At 35.7% G+C, this 15,653-nt stretch overlaps 1 pseudogene; it reads left to right on the top strand.

The window, feature by feature from the left end:
* Positions 1-15,353, top strand: part of LOC123940767 — a 43,593-nt pseudogene extending 28,240 nt beyond the window's left edge.
* Positions 15,354-15,653: the final 300 nt, after the last annotated feature.

The raw sequence follows: 15,653 nt of genomic DNA on the forward strand, positions 1-15,653 counted from the left end.
GAAACAAGATGGGATTGGGAGGGAGACAAACCATAAATGACTCTTAATCTCACAAAACAAACTGGGGGTTGCTGCGGGGAGGTGGGATTGGGGGAGAGGGAGCGGGCTATGGACATTGGGGAGGGGAAGCGAACCATAAGAGACTATGGACTCTGAAAAACAACCTGAGGGTTTTGAAGGGTCAGGGGTGGGAGGTTGGGGCAACCTGAGGGTTTTGAAGGGTCAGGGGTGGGAGGTTGGGGGAACAGGTGGTGGGTAATGGGGAGGGCACGTTTTGCATGGAGCACTGGGTGTTGTGCAAAAAGAATGAATACTGTTACGCTGAAAAAATAAATAAAATGAGAAAAAAAAAAAAAAGAAATATTTGCATAGATCACAGTGAAAAAAAAAAGAAAAATTGAAATAGCTTCTTTCACTGTTTTTTTTTTCAACATCTTAAAATAGGAAGTCTGGGGTAGAGGGAATCAAAATTAGAGAAGGGACAGATTTTTTATTTGGCTGAATTTTAATATAACAATTTCTTATACAAAGGAAAACTATATATGAATATATTTTGCTAATTTTTAATGATCACATATAACTGATATACATTTTAATGTCCTTTTTAAAGTATATGCATTTCTTTGTCTCAGAATGCTGAAAGGAAATGATAAAACGCTAACCTCCAAGACTTTTAAAAACCATATCAGTATTTAAAAATGACCTGAGACTACCTTGAAAGATTCAAAAACACTTTCATGTATTTGGTTGAATAGGGAATTACAAATGTCTAATCCAATTTGTTTATAAGAATCACCAAATTTACTGGAATAAACTGATCTAAGATTATTTAATTTTTTTTATTTGTATGTGTTTCCTAGACATGTTTTGTTGCTTATTCTTAACGGAAAAAAAACCATAAAAACTCAAATACTTTTACTATATTTTAGGTAAAAATGCACACATTTTAGATATTTTTATTATTTATTATTTTTTATTATTACAAAGTTTATATCTTATAAATGTTTACTTGGAAAATAATCTTGGCTATTTTAGTTTGAATATAAAAGTTAAATAGTAGTCTAAAATATCAATTAACACTAAATATAATATGTTTAGTTAAAGGTTAATAAAGAGGAATAATGTCCCAATTAATCTGACCATTTAGTTTGCCTTGGACCATTACCTTAAAAGATTTATTGACAAATACATCATTGTCAATGGAATAAAATATATTCATTGACTTGAATATCATAAATCTGAAATTTTATTTAAGAGTAAAATTTGGCTAATTGTGCTTTATTTTTATGAAACTGATGGTCCCATAATAAAATAAATATTGGACACTTACTATAAATAGAGCACAATACAAAATATTAAAAAAAAAAAAACAGTGTCCAAACTACATTCTTTGACTTCTGTTGTCAATAGGGACTCAAAAAGTATAAACCTATTGTATGGAAAAAATCAGCAAATATTTAAAATTTGTAATCTTGAACTTTGGGGGTTAATATAATACACTGTTACAAGCAGATCTGTGACATATATGAAGAAGAATTCTATCTTTTAAAATCAATCTTTCATAAGAAAAACGCTTTAAATATATTGATATAGCTTTTATTTGAAGGAGAAATTTTAATGCTTGAATTTGAATTTAAAAGTCAACAGCTAGTTTAACAGTTTATTATTAGTCTAAAACTGAGGGTCAGAAGAAAAATTTTCAAATGTCAAGTTCTATAATCAATCAAAGAGGTGTATGTACCTGATGAAGTCTTTTATTGTAAAAAGTGATTGCTGGGGGTTGGTCTACAAAGTTTGTTCTAGATTTTTAAATTACAGACAAATTGTCTGTGAAATAATGATTGCCTGAAACTTCTTTAAATGCATACAAAACCTAGTTTATAGCTGAATTGTGGAAATTTGCATAAGTTTTTGTTTTCTTATAATTATTTCAGTACACTCCCAAACAAATTTTTCTTTTCTTTTTCCTATTTTTGGGAGGAGGGTGGTGTGGGTAAGCATAGAAGCTTGGCTTTCTGTCCTTGGTTCTGAAGTTTAGAAATAGAGGTTTGCCAATAAATCTTTCTTAAATTTACTTCTTTTGCTTGGACTCACATAAATAGTTTTAAGTAACTATTAAAACAGGCAACATTTAACTAAATGTACCCAATAAAAGGCAGCATGCTAAACAAACAAATATTATTTAATTCCCACAATAATTCTTTGAGCTATTGTATATCAAGTGAAGATTCTGTGCAGCTAAAATTTACATAAAACCAAAAGTAATAGTAGCTTACAGCAGAGAGATGCTTATTTCTTTAGTAACTGAAGAATTTATATGATGGTTTTCTTCCATAAAGTCCTCATAGACTCAGGATCCTTCCAACTGACAGTCCCATGGTGAGGGGGTGGGATGGTAGGGGAGTGTGGTTGAGGTTGGGAAGGAAGGGTAGCAGATAGAGAGGAGGAAGAAGAAATCAAAAAGAGGTAAACTTGATATACCCAGAAATATATGACAGCTTTCATTTGTTAGAACACAACCACATACATAAATGTAAAGGAAAGAAAAAACAAGAAATATTTTTGTTTTGGAAGATCATATACTCTGAAAAATTTTCTCTATGGATAAAAATATATAGTTAGACAACATATACATTAAAGGGACATAATCAAGAGGTGAAAAATTTTAAATTCCCAAAGTTGATATAATTAATAAATGGTCAAGTGCATTCAAATACAGAAAGTTTAACTGCAGATACAGTTTTTTCTTTAAAAATACTTTTTAAACTTAGAAATTCTGATGACTTTACATTTGGGTGATTTTTATACTATGTGTTATGGTTACCAAGATTATAATGGGAATGGATGATAAAAAGTGAAACACATAAAACCTCTCCAAGAGTAATACCTTAATCCTACCAACCAGACATGACAGTTGCTACTGATTTGGGGTACATTACCTTTTAATCCACTTGTCATTCTGTGTGTTTTTCATAGCATATCAGGAACAAAGAGAAATGAAAGCTTTAGAACATCAAGTCATAGTTATAAATTGCACTGCATAATTAATTTCTGGCATATATCCATATTATGTATACAGATCTTGCAACATATTCCATTTGTATTGCTTAAATAGATAATCAATAAAGAAATGTAAACTATAAAAACAGTGGATATTAAATGATAGATGAAATGGAGAAGGCAATTATTGCATTGAAATAAATAATGCTGAGTTATAAAGACTACATTTATTTTGAGAATCCAAATATTTCATTATTTTCTCTAAGTATAGTAAAGATGATTTGACATATATTTCAATTCAGAATATTTTTGCTAATACCAAGGAAAATGTGATTACATGCATTACTCACAAAACCTGAATAAATGTGCTTTGCAGCTTCTTGACAATAAGTGATTAGATAAATTCAAGGTAGTTGTGTTAATATCTACTTGTTCCAAGAGAAGGTATTGGAAAGAAGTCTGTGGATAGTAAACAAGAAAATTAGTTTATTATGTAACAACACTCAAAGCATACAATTTAAACAAATAGTTTTTGTTCTTTATAGTGATGATGATGTGATATTTACAGTTTCCACTTTAAAATTTGATAATTGAATTATAGTCCTTAGTAATTTAGAGTACATATTTGATGTGACTAATGTCTATGACTATCTGGATTTTCAGTAATCTTTTGTGTACAGTAATCTTTAATGACATATTTAAGATATTTTTGTTAATATGTCTGATATTTTATTTCCAGTAGTCTAGTTTGATCCTCTTTTTGAACACAAGGTAATGAAAATTGTATTGTCCCATTCAATTTGATATTAATTTTAAGGAATCCAAGTGTGCTTCTCTCAAGCACATAGAATGTGAAAATTTTAAGCTTTCCTGCAACATGGTGGGAATATGTGACTATTTCTGGCAAATGGGCTATAAAAAAATTAGTAGGTGTCATTTCTATAGTAGAATATAGAATACTAGTTGGGAGGGTCCCATCTTCTCTTTTCCTGAGTTGTAGAAAATGGCAATCATGTTGTTGAACCTAAGTCAACCTGGATTTATGGGTAGCTATTTAAAACATTGTCCCTAACCATTGTCTAACTCTCTTGTGTTGGATATTTAGTAAAGATGAAAGAACAAAAAAATAAGCTTTGTTGATTTAAGACATTGATATTTTGGTTGTTAATTTTTCTGGCACTGAAACTAACATAGTTTGATTAGTACAGCTTGAAACAATTGAAGCTTTAAGTTTTATTTTTTTTTTAATTTAGTCTCTTAAATCATAGAAAAAAAGAGTTTTTAATCATTGAAAAAAATGTTTTCAAACTATTTTTGAAAAGAGTCTCTTAATCATAGGAAAAAAAAAACCAGAACAGTTTCTGGTGTAGATCCAGTAATTTTCTTATTATTGGTTTATAAAAATGTAATTAAAATGAGTTATAAATAAGATAAATGAGTAAGTAAAATATAAATCTTATTGTTCTACACACAGCTACTAATTTACTTATCATAGTATTTTAGCATAATGTTTAAATAACTAGCATGGAATCAGAGAGATCATACATACACCTGCTGATTCACCAAAAAGTTTGCAAATTTAGTTACAATTATATTCAACATTCATATCTAAAATTAAAATTCTTTTAACAATAGCAATGTCATGCTGTTGTTCCTTATTCAAACTTTCTGGTTAACCAATTTTTACAGCCACTTGAAAACCACAAATCAAAGAGAAAACCAAATTTCTCATTTGCTGCATAATTTTAAGGGACAAAGTTCTAACTTTCAATTCAAAACCAAAAATTTGATTTTAAAGTACTAAAATTGAAAATAATTTAAGAAACTATGTTTTGTGTATGTGTTTTTGCTTTGAAGGCTAGATATAGAATTAAAAAGGAGTAGCAGAGATTAATTCCTTCCTCATTATTTCAGGCAGTACAGTTATCTTTCATGACATATTTAAGATATTTTTATTAAGAATTCTATTTTGGGGGTGCCTGGGTGGCTCAGTGGGTTAAAGCCTCTGCCTTCAGCTCAGGTCATGGTCCCGGGGTCCTGGGATCGAGCCCCGCATCGGGCTCTCTGCTTGGCGGGGAGCCTGCTTCCTCCTCTCTCTCTGCCTGCCTCTCTGCCTAGTTGTGATTTCTCTCTGTCAAAGAAATAAAAAATTAAAAAAAAAAAAAGAATTCTACTTTGTCTCAGGTATTCTAGTTTGATCCTCTTTCTGAACACAAGGGAATGAGAAATACATTGTCCCATTCAATTTGATATTAACGTCAAAGAATCCAAGTTTAAGAGGGGTATATTTAAAACTAAAGCAGTGGTAAGCTCCATTATTAAACCCTTCAGGTTTCTCAGATAGGCTTCTGTAAGAAGTAAACCCTCATGGCCTTAAGCATTCATTAAATATAAGAAATTAACTGCTTTCCTATGCATCTATAATGGTACATGTTATGTTCTATTCTTTAAAAAAATGATAAAATAGCCAAATAATTTTCTGTATTGGTGGAGTTGTGAGAGCCTTCAAGAATCACTCCACATTTATTCTCCATGTCCTCATATCAGGGAGATCATATGATAGTTGTCTTTCTCCGATTGACTTATTTCACTAAGCATGATACGCTCTAGTTCCATCCACGTCGTCGCAAATGGCAAGATTTCATTTCTTTTGATGGCTGCATAGTATTCCATTGTGTATATATACCACCTCTTCTTTATCCATTCATCTGTTGATGGACATCTAGGTTCTTTCCATAGTCTGGCTATTGTAGACATTGCTGCTATAAACATTCGGGTGCTCGTGCCCCTTCGGATCACTATGTTTGTATCTTTAGGGTAAATACCCAGTAGTGCAATTGCTGGGTCATAGGGTAGTTCTATTTTCAACATTTTGAGGAACCTCCATGCTGTTTTCCAGAGTGGTTGCACCAGCTTGCATTCCCACCAACAGTGGAGGAGGGTTCCCCTTTCTCCACATCCTCTCCAGCATCTGTCATTTCCTGACTTGTTCATTTTAGCCATTCTGACTGGTGTGAGGTGATATCTCATTGTGGTTTTGATTTGTATTTCCCTGATGCCGAGTGACGTGGAGCACTTTTTCATGTGTCTGTTGGCCATCTGGATGTCTTCTTTGCAGAAATGTCTGTTCATGTCCTCTGCCCATTTCTTGATTGGATTGTTTGTTCTTTGGGTGTTGAGTTTGCTAAGTTCCTTATAGATTTTGGATACTAGCCCTTTATCTGATATGTCGTTTGCAAATATCTTCTCCCATTCTGTCAGTTGTCTTTTGGTTTTGTTAACTGTTTCCTTTGCTGTGCAAAAGCTTTTGATCTTGATGAAATCCCAGTAGTTCATTTTTGCCCTTGCTTCCCTTGCCTTTGCCATTGTTCCTAGGAAGATGTTGCTACGGCTGATGTTGAAGAGGTTGCTGCCTGCATTCTCCTCAAGGATTTGGATGGATTCCTTTCTCACATTGAGGTCCTTCATCCATTTGGAGTCTATTTTCGTGTGTGGTGTAAGGAAGTGGTCCAATTTCATTTTTCTGCATGTGGCTGTCCAATTTTCCCAGCACCGTTTATTGAAGAGGCTGTCTTTTTTCCATTGGACATTCTTTCCTGCTTTGTCGAAGATGAGTTTACCATAGAGTTGAGGGTCGATTTCTGGGCTCTCTATTCTGTTCCACTATCTATGTGTCTGTTTTTGTGCCAGTACCATGCTGTCTTGATGATGACAGCTTTGTAATAGAGCTTGAAGTCCGGAATTGTGATGCCACCAACTTTGGCTTTCTTTTTCAATATTCCTTTGGCTATTCGAGGTCTTTTCTGGTTCCATATAAATTTTAGGATTATTTGTTCCATTTCTTTGAAAAAAAATGGATGGTATTTTGAATAAATGAAACAAGATGGGATTGGGAGGGAGACAAACCATAAATGACTGGGGGTCACAAAACAAACTGGGGGTTGCTTGGGGGAGGTGGGATTGGGAGAGGGGGAGCGGGCTATGGACATTGGGGAGGGGAGGCGAACCATAAGAGACTATGGACTCTGAAAAACAACCTGAGGGTTTTGAAGGGTCAGGGGTGGGAGGTTGGGGCAACCTGAGTGTTTTGAAGGGTCAGGGGTGGGAGGTTGGGGGAACAGGTGTTGGGTAATGGGGAGGGCACGTTTTGCATGGAGCACTGGGTGTTGTGCAAAAAGAATGAATACTGTTACGCTGAAAAAATTAATAAAAGGGGGAAAAAAAAAAAAAAGGCATCCACCCTTGTGTGGTAAAAAAAAAAAAAAAAAAAAAAGGAAAAAAAAAAAAAGAATCACTCCACATTACCTACTGATAAAATCCTATCCTTCTTCTTAACTGGCACATAAAAACCTGCTTGACCTGGCCTTGGACACGTCGCTCAGATTTGTCACCAGCCCCTTCACTCTAACCAACAAGGAATTGCTTATAGTTTTCCCCAACAAAGTGATGCTTCTCACTTATACTATTGAAATGTTTGTTTTTGTCAGTTCCATTTAACAGTTTAACATATATTCATCTCTTCCATATAAACATCAGTGATCTCCTTCCTCAAGAGGAGGCTAGCTTATTGCCTGTTCTTCTTGTCCGGAAAACACCAGTCAGCTTCCCCATCCTTTTTATTGTCTTATGTTTTCCAGGGGCTGGAGGATCTGTGTATGGCAGTGGGCTTCCACCTGCACTTCATACCTGTCTATCATGGTGAGGATCTTAGTCATTTGGGAAGCTACATTGTGCCAAAGTTTAGCACCATGCAAGGGTTGTCACCATCCCATCCCATTAGCTACAACAGTGTAGCCCTTGTTGACATCTTACCAAGTGACACAAAGCTCATTCTGAAGACTGTCTTCTAATGCCACCTCTCATTCCAACTCTTATTTTGTGAGCTTTTTGCCCTTCAACCAAAGTAAAAAGGGTGGTGAAACAGACAAATGAAGCTTATCCATTTGGGAAGCAGTCTTAGGAAGCACAAGTGAGTAGGGAAAGTGAGACAATGAAGTAAGGAAAAGAATGTGTCAATCATTTTGCCAGTGTGGGAAACTGGGCTGCAATAACAATGGGGACACCCTGAGACTCTCTAGGGGATGCATACCACAATGGTCCCATCAGAACACAGGACTAGCAATACCAGCCCCTATGGGTTGAAGGCTTCTGCTGGTGTTGGTGTCTTAATTCCCCATTTTCACTTGAGTGTTAAGTGGAGTAAGCTCCCAAAGTGCTGGAAAGTCTTGAGGCAAAGTATGTAAGATGAAGCTATCAGCCTGCTGGATACTCTGGACCATAGCTATAGCTGAATTTAGATGGGTTGAGCTGATAAAAGCATGGAATTTATAGTGTTTGCTATATTGTCTCATGACTTCTTTGCATAATGTCACATTTTTATAACTATCTGTATTTATATTTTTCATGCTAGACAGAGAAATTTGAGAGAAAATTATGCATGACAGCCCCTGGCAAATGTTGTTCAGTGTGATAACTGTCAACAAGTTCTACTGATGCGATTTCCCAACTGGTTCTTGAATTTGCCTTGCAAACTCTCCCTGGAACTTTATACATTTCCTTTTTTTTTTTTCTTTCTTTCCTACCTGAGTACTAGAATACCCTTATAACTGATTTTCCTATTGTTTGTCTGAAAGTCAGAGTTCTGCTTTTCTCAGAGACAATACTCTTTTCCTAGACTGAGGATGTCATAACCCACACATGCCCTTCCATGTACCTGTCAAGAGTCTCTGCATTGGTGTGTTCACCAGTGTATATGACATGGTCATAGCTGCATCCAGGAAAACAATGTGGTTAAATTTAAATTTCATTTTCTGCTGCAATATAAATATAATTTTAAAATAAATAAATAAATAAAATTTAAAAAATAAAAATATATTTTTTATATAATAAAACAAGAAAAATATGAAAAGTACAACTCTTATATGAACAATTTTTATTTTACCTTCCAATCCACATTTGAATGTATATAAAATATAAATAAATTTTTTAAAGCTAAAAAGAATAGACATTTCACGAGAATAAGTTGACTCAGTTTCCATACATTTAAAAGTGTATTCTGAGGTGCCTGGGTGCCTCAGTGGGTTAAAGCCTCTGCCTTCGGCTCAGGTCGTGATCCCAGGGTCCTGGAATCGAGCCCTGCATCGGGCTTTCTGCTCAGCGGGGAGCCTGCTTCCCCCCTCTCTCTCTGCCTGTGTCTCTGCCTACTTGTGATCTCTGTCTGTCAAATAAATAAATTAAAAAAATTAAAATAAAAGTGTGTTCTGAATGCATACTTTTCTTACAATGTATAATATCATATATGAAAAAAAATCACTCTATGCTGATATGCAACCTGAGAAGGTCATGGATTTTTTTAAAGTTGAAGAGGCTAGGGTACATGACTGACTAAAAATCAATTCAGAAGCATGTGAGAGGATTTAGAGTCATGGATGAACAATGGCTTAACCTTGTCAATAAAAGTTGTTCACAGAAACCCACAAAGCCATATTTGCCACATTTCTACCAGAAGTGGCACAGAATTTAGAGAGCTGGGATTGTATCTTTTGGAAGTCAAGCTCCCTAGTACAGTTAGTAGATTCTTTTTGAATTTTTCTCACTCTGCTGTGTAATAAAAAAGATATCCTTCAAAGAGAAAACCTATAATGGTCCCTTGTCAGGAAGGTCATGAAGAGGATTTTTGCTTTAGAATACATAACCTCCAGCCTCCCTTGCTATCCTAAGTTTCATGAATTAATGTTATTTTAATTCTTGGCCATAGTTCATGTCTCTATCATGATTTATTTTCAATTTACCTCCATGTTTGCTAGAGAACTTGCTCTAGGTTACCTTCAATAAAAAAAAAATCAGTTGATAAAAAGTGAGGTTAATGTTATGATGAGATTTTTTAACACTAAACACTAAACCCACCAAGAGAAGAGAATATTACTGAAACTAGCCAGAGATGTAACCATGTAACAGGAAATCTGCAAGATGGGTAATCCACAGCCAGGTGATTAAAGCATTACTAGACTGGACCTTGGAATTTGAGTACAAAGATAGTAGAACTTAGTTTGTGTTAATGCTTTAGTGTGATTTTAAGATTTTTGCCAGCAACATGTATATGAGGTATCAGAAACTGATGTTATCAGGGTGGTTTGCTAATGAGATAGAGTAAAGGAACGGCAAAACTCATTGGAGATGGTTAGGTCTGTCAAATCCAAAGTTCTATCAACATTGGTAGGGACATTTCAATAATAACAGGAAATGTCTTCACAGCTGGAGGTACTTAAAGTGATACTGGATTTTGTGTAAGTAGTCTTGGTTCATTCACTTTTTTTTTTTCTTTAAGACTTACTTATTTATTTTAGCAGGGGGCCAGGCAGAAGGAGAGGCAGGGAATCTCAAGCAGACTCCATGCTGATTGTGGAGCCTGATGTGGGTTTTGATTCCATGACCCTGATATCATGACCTGAGCTGACACCAAGAGCCGGACATGTGACTGAGCCACCCACATTACCTGGTTTAGTCACTTTTTTAAACACCTTACTTTAAGCAACTGATATTACTTCCTCATTTGCATAGTGAGGTTATAAATACCAGTTTTCTCAGGCCATTATGAAGTTTTCAGTAACAAAATGTGAAAATATTTAGTATGTGGTAGGAAACTTAGTAAGCCTTAGGGAAGCTGAAACTGTTCACTAAAATTAAGAAAAATATTGCTTTATCAAAAAGAACTTTTGAATCCTTCTTGACATGTTTGCTGTCATGCAAGCATTAGGACATCTTGACTCTTCAGAAAGAAATGATTTTTATTTATATGAAATTTGCTCGGCAACAACTTTAACTAATCTATGACTCTTGTGATATCATTAGTGTTTGCATATCTTCTCCCTAACTTTAACCTTCTCTTAAGGTTTGCACCCCATCTGATCCTGTTTCATTATTTCTTCAAGGTACATACTGCATTTAATCATCTAAGAATTCATCCATAAACCTGGTCATGGTCAGTCTACACTGATGATCACATATGTGGCAACTAAAAAATGGAGATGGAGAAATGGGGTTTGATACAAGGATAAAATGAGATTCTGAATTTATGTGAAGCATAGACTTAGATTTTGGTAAGGAGAGAATTTAAATACATGCTTTGCACACATTATTTGATTTAACAAAAAACAAAAAAAGCAAAACGAAAACTTCCAGCATTTTTGTAATAGACAGGGATCATTAGATACATCAAAATATCCTATATATTTTTAAAAGATTTTATTTATTTATTTGATTGAGAGAGATCACAAGTAGGCAGAGAGGCAGGCAGAAGTGAGAGAGAGAGAGGGAAGCAGGCTCCCTGCTGAGAAGAGAGCCCTATGTGAGGCTAGATCCCAGGACCCTGAGATCATGACCTGAGCCAAAGGCAGTGGATTAACCCACTGAGCCAGCCAGGTGCCCCAAAATATATTATATTATTATAAATGCATCTTTCAGAAGTTGGATTGAAAACTATTGACATTGAGGCTAGTAGGTATTGATAGCTTGTCTTATTTTCTTGCTTTATTAATTTTTTCTTTTTCTACTTTTTGCAGCCAATAAATTGTGCCTGTCAGTGCCACTTAATGGAACAAGTAATACTAATCAGGTTGAGGCTTGTGGGATTTCTTGACCTGAAAGTAGCCATTCCCCAAGCTAACTTATACATTTTGATTGTAAGTTCAGGGAAACAGTACCATTTATTTATTTATTTATTTGTTTGTTTGTTTATTTTAACAATTGGGGTAATTTTATTTTTTTTAATTTAATTTTATTTTTTCAGTGCTCCAAGTTTCATTGTTTATGCATCACACTCAGTGCTTCATGTAATACGTGTCATCCTTAATACCCACCACCTGGCTCACCCATCCCCCCAACTGCCTCCCCTCCAAAACCCTCGGGTTGTTTCTCAGAGTCCACAGTCTCTCATGCTTTATTTCTCCCTCCGATTTACCCCAATTCACTTTTCCTTTCCTTCTCCTAAATGTCCTCCATGTTAGTCCTTATGCTCCACAAGTAAGTGAAACCATATGATAATTTACTTTCTCTGCTTGACTTATTTCACTCAGCATAATCTCTTCCAGTCCCGTCCATGTTGCTACAAAAGTTGGGTATTCATCCTTTCTGATGGAGGCATAATACTCCATCGTGTATATGGACCACATCTTCCTTATCCATTCATCCGTTAAAGAGCATCTTGGTTCTTTCCACAGTTTGGCGACTGTGGCCATTGCTGCAATAAACATTGGAGTACAGATGGCTCTTCTTTTCACTACATCTGTATCCTTGGGGTAAATACCCAGCAGTGCAATGCAGGGTCATAGGGAAGCTCTATTCTTAATTTCTTGAGGAATCTCCACACTGTTCTCCAAAGTGGCTGCACTAACTTGCATTCCCACCAACAGTGGGAATCTCCACATCCTCTCCAACACACATTGTTTCCTGTCTTGCTAATTTTGGCCATTCTAACTGGTGTCATGTGGTATCTCAATGTAGTTTTAATTTGAATCTCCCTGATGGCTAGTGATGATGAACATTTTTTCATGTGTCTGATAGCCATTTGTATGTCTCCGTTGGAGAAGTGTCTGTTCATATCTTCTGCCCATTTTTTGATATGATTATCTGTTTTTTGTGTGTTAAGTTTGAGGATGACTTAACAGATGTTAAGTCATTAGTATTGAACAGAATAATAGCTTATTAACACTACAGGGTGGAAGGTAATGATGTTGCGAGAACTGTCAGGAATATTATTCTCTGTGATAGCTAGACTGGCAAGATCACCTCCAAGATTCCCATTCTGATATAGGCACATTATATTATTGATTCCTTCCTCTGAGTGTGGTGACATGTTTATAGAGTCTCAGAGTCACATTATATGATCCCTTCCCCTTGAGTGTGGTGAGAACATGTGATGTGATGAGACATGTTTATAGAGTCTTTATAGGAGAAGAGAAAGAACATGGTGACAAAATGAAGAGGTAATGCCTGAAAATTTCCAAAACTGATAGACAATAAGCCATATGTTAAAGTAGACTCCAAAGTAGAATTTTAAACAATGTCTATATAGTAATACAACAGAGTAAAATTACAGAAAAGCAAAGACAAAAGAAATTTTAACATGCCCCCAGAGAAAAACAACCACCACCACCACAACAACATACCTTTTAAAGGAACAACAATAGAACTTAAGTCTACTTTCTCAACAACAATGATAAAAGCTAGAAGACAAATTATATTTTCAATGTGCTGAAATAAAATGTCAATCTAGGAGTTTAAAGCTAGAAAAAAATATTTCAGAATGAAAATAAAAGAAGGCATTTACAGAACTTGACATAATTTACCATAGTAGAACTGAGCTAAAGAAAACACCAAACATTGCTCTTTAAACAGTGAGAATATAGAAACTAGGAGATACAGGCAGAAATTCAGGCTAAAGATATTGGTGAATCCAAATAAATACTGCATCTATCAAAACAGTGATAATGATAAAGTGTTGATAAGTTTAAATACACAATTAAAATGCATAAGAACAATGCACAGAAACTGGGAAAGGCAAAGAGTTAAAGTGCCTGAAGTTTCTTGCTTTGTCTGGAGTAAAGCACAAAAATTGTGGTTAACTTAAACCAGAATCAGTCAAGATTCAAATTTTTATCTCTGTAATAATCATTAAGATAATAAGCTTATAAAATAAAAATAATATAATATAAAAATATAAAGATATAAATATAAATATATAAAATACAAAATAATATGAATAATATAAATATAAAAATATAAATAAAATAAGCTTATAGATCTATGTTTTCTGTTTATCATATTCTAGAAAGATGACCTTTCTTTGCCCTGTTCTTCATTCCTGGGAGGCTGACATTACATGGGCATTCTTGCCCTTTGACCCCTGTTAGTTTTGGCTATCAGGCACTGGCATGAAGTATGAGGTTAAGAGAATAATACATCCCACAATTCAGTCTTTATCGCAGTTATTACATCCTACTAAGGCTACACACATCCTACTAAGATTACACAGTTAGCTGTATTCTGTGACTCCAGACTCCATTAATTCCTTTTCCTTTTTTGCCTGTTAGCCTCCTGGAAGTCAGGGGGCCCCAAAGAAAAGAGATGTGCCCTAAGGGACAATGAACCAGTGCTCCACTGCTCTAGAAACTGACTGCAGGTACAGGAGTCCCAGCTGAGAGCATTGGAGCCTAAGCCAAATTGCTACCCCACAGAATGATCAGCTAATAAACCTTTGATCTTTAAAGCCAGTCACTTTTAGGTAGGTTTGTGCACAATGGGCAGTGAGGGGGAGGGCATGTGATGTTATTTTGTGGGCTGGTAGGCAGGATCTGGCAATTTAAACCAGAGGAAGACTGAATGGAAGGAAGCAGGCATGGACAGTGGATGTGGTCTTGCTGGGAGTCGAAGACAGTAGTGAACCCATGTGTAATCATGATCAGTCAACGGTGATAACCTGTTGACTTGACTTGCTGACCTGGATCAATGAGTCTCTTTGTGGTTGAATCTGATGAAGGCTGAACAGTTGTTTCAGGGGCTGTCTACTGTCAGTTTATGGACATGATGCTCCCTGGCTCCATCGGCTTGAAGAAAACGAAATTCCAGGTTAAGCTAGAACACAAATACATTCAGAACTTCAAAATGCTAAAAGCAGATTTTAAGAGAAGGGGTGTTGATTAAATAATTCCTGTGGACAAATCAGTAAAAGGGAAGTTTCAGGACAATTTTGAATTTGTTCTGTTGTTCAAGAAGTTTTCTGATGCAAACTGTGATGGAAAAGACTATGACCCTGTAGCTGCCAGACAAGGTCAAGAAATGTCAGTTGCTCCCTCTCTTGTTGCTCTGGCTCTGAACAAATCAGAAAAAAACTCTTGGCTCTAGCAGTGCAGCTTCAGAGAGGCTCATTACAATACATAGATCCACTGCAACTGCTAAGGCTGGCCTTGGGGTGGGGGGTTGGTGAGAAAGAATCTCTGTGTGGGCTTCAGGGATGATGAAGGGGCTGAATTGATGCAGCAGGTCAATGTATTGAAACTTACTGTTGAAGACTTGGAGAAAGAGATTTCCACTTTGGAAAGCTAAGCAACATCGAATTGATTTGCCAGGAGAAGAAGGGCAAAAACAACTCTGTATTGGAGAGGACTGTGGACATTATGGACGCCAAAGCCCGAGATTTTGTGATACCTGATGAAGGGGGCCCACAGGAGGAGCAAGAAGAGGGTCAACAGTGTGGACCAGCAGAGCAACATGTGAATTCTTCACTCCAAATCATATACTTAGGTATAAAACTCCCTTATATTATTCTTGGAGGACTCATAGGTTTCTTTTCATAAGCAAAAAAAAGTACCTCTTCTTAAAGTGCACTTTGCAGAAGTTTTACTCCTTTTCCAATGAGTTTGAGTTTGGTGTTTTGTAGCAGAGCAGTATTAGGAGCAAGCTGGTTTACCCAGGGAACAAAGAGGCTGACCATGGGGCTCATGGGTGGGAGATCTCCTGTAACACTGATTGCTGGAGAAAGTGTTTTTTTTTTTTTTTTCATTTTATTTATTTTTTCAGTGTAACAGTATTCATTGAGAAAGTGTTTTTATGCACTGAGGTGGAGAGCTCACTACAGAGAGATAAAGACTGATTTG

The sequence above is a fragment of the Meles meles genome, chromosome 4 (genome assembly GCF_922984935.1).
Source record: "Meles meles chromosome 4, mMelMel3.1 paternal haplotype, whole genome shotgun sequence".
In the NCBI taxonomy this organism is placed as follows: domain Eukaryota; kingdom Metazoa; phylum Chordata; class Mammalia; order Carnivora; family Mustelidae; genus Meles; species Meles meles.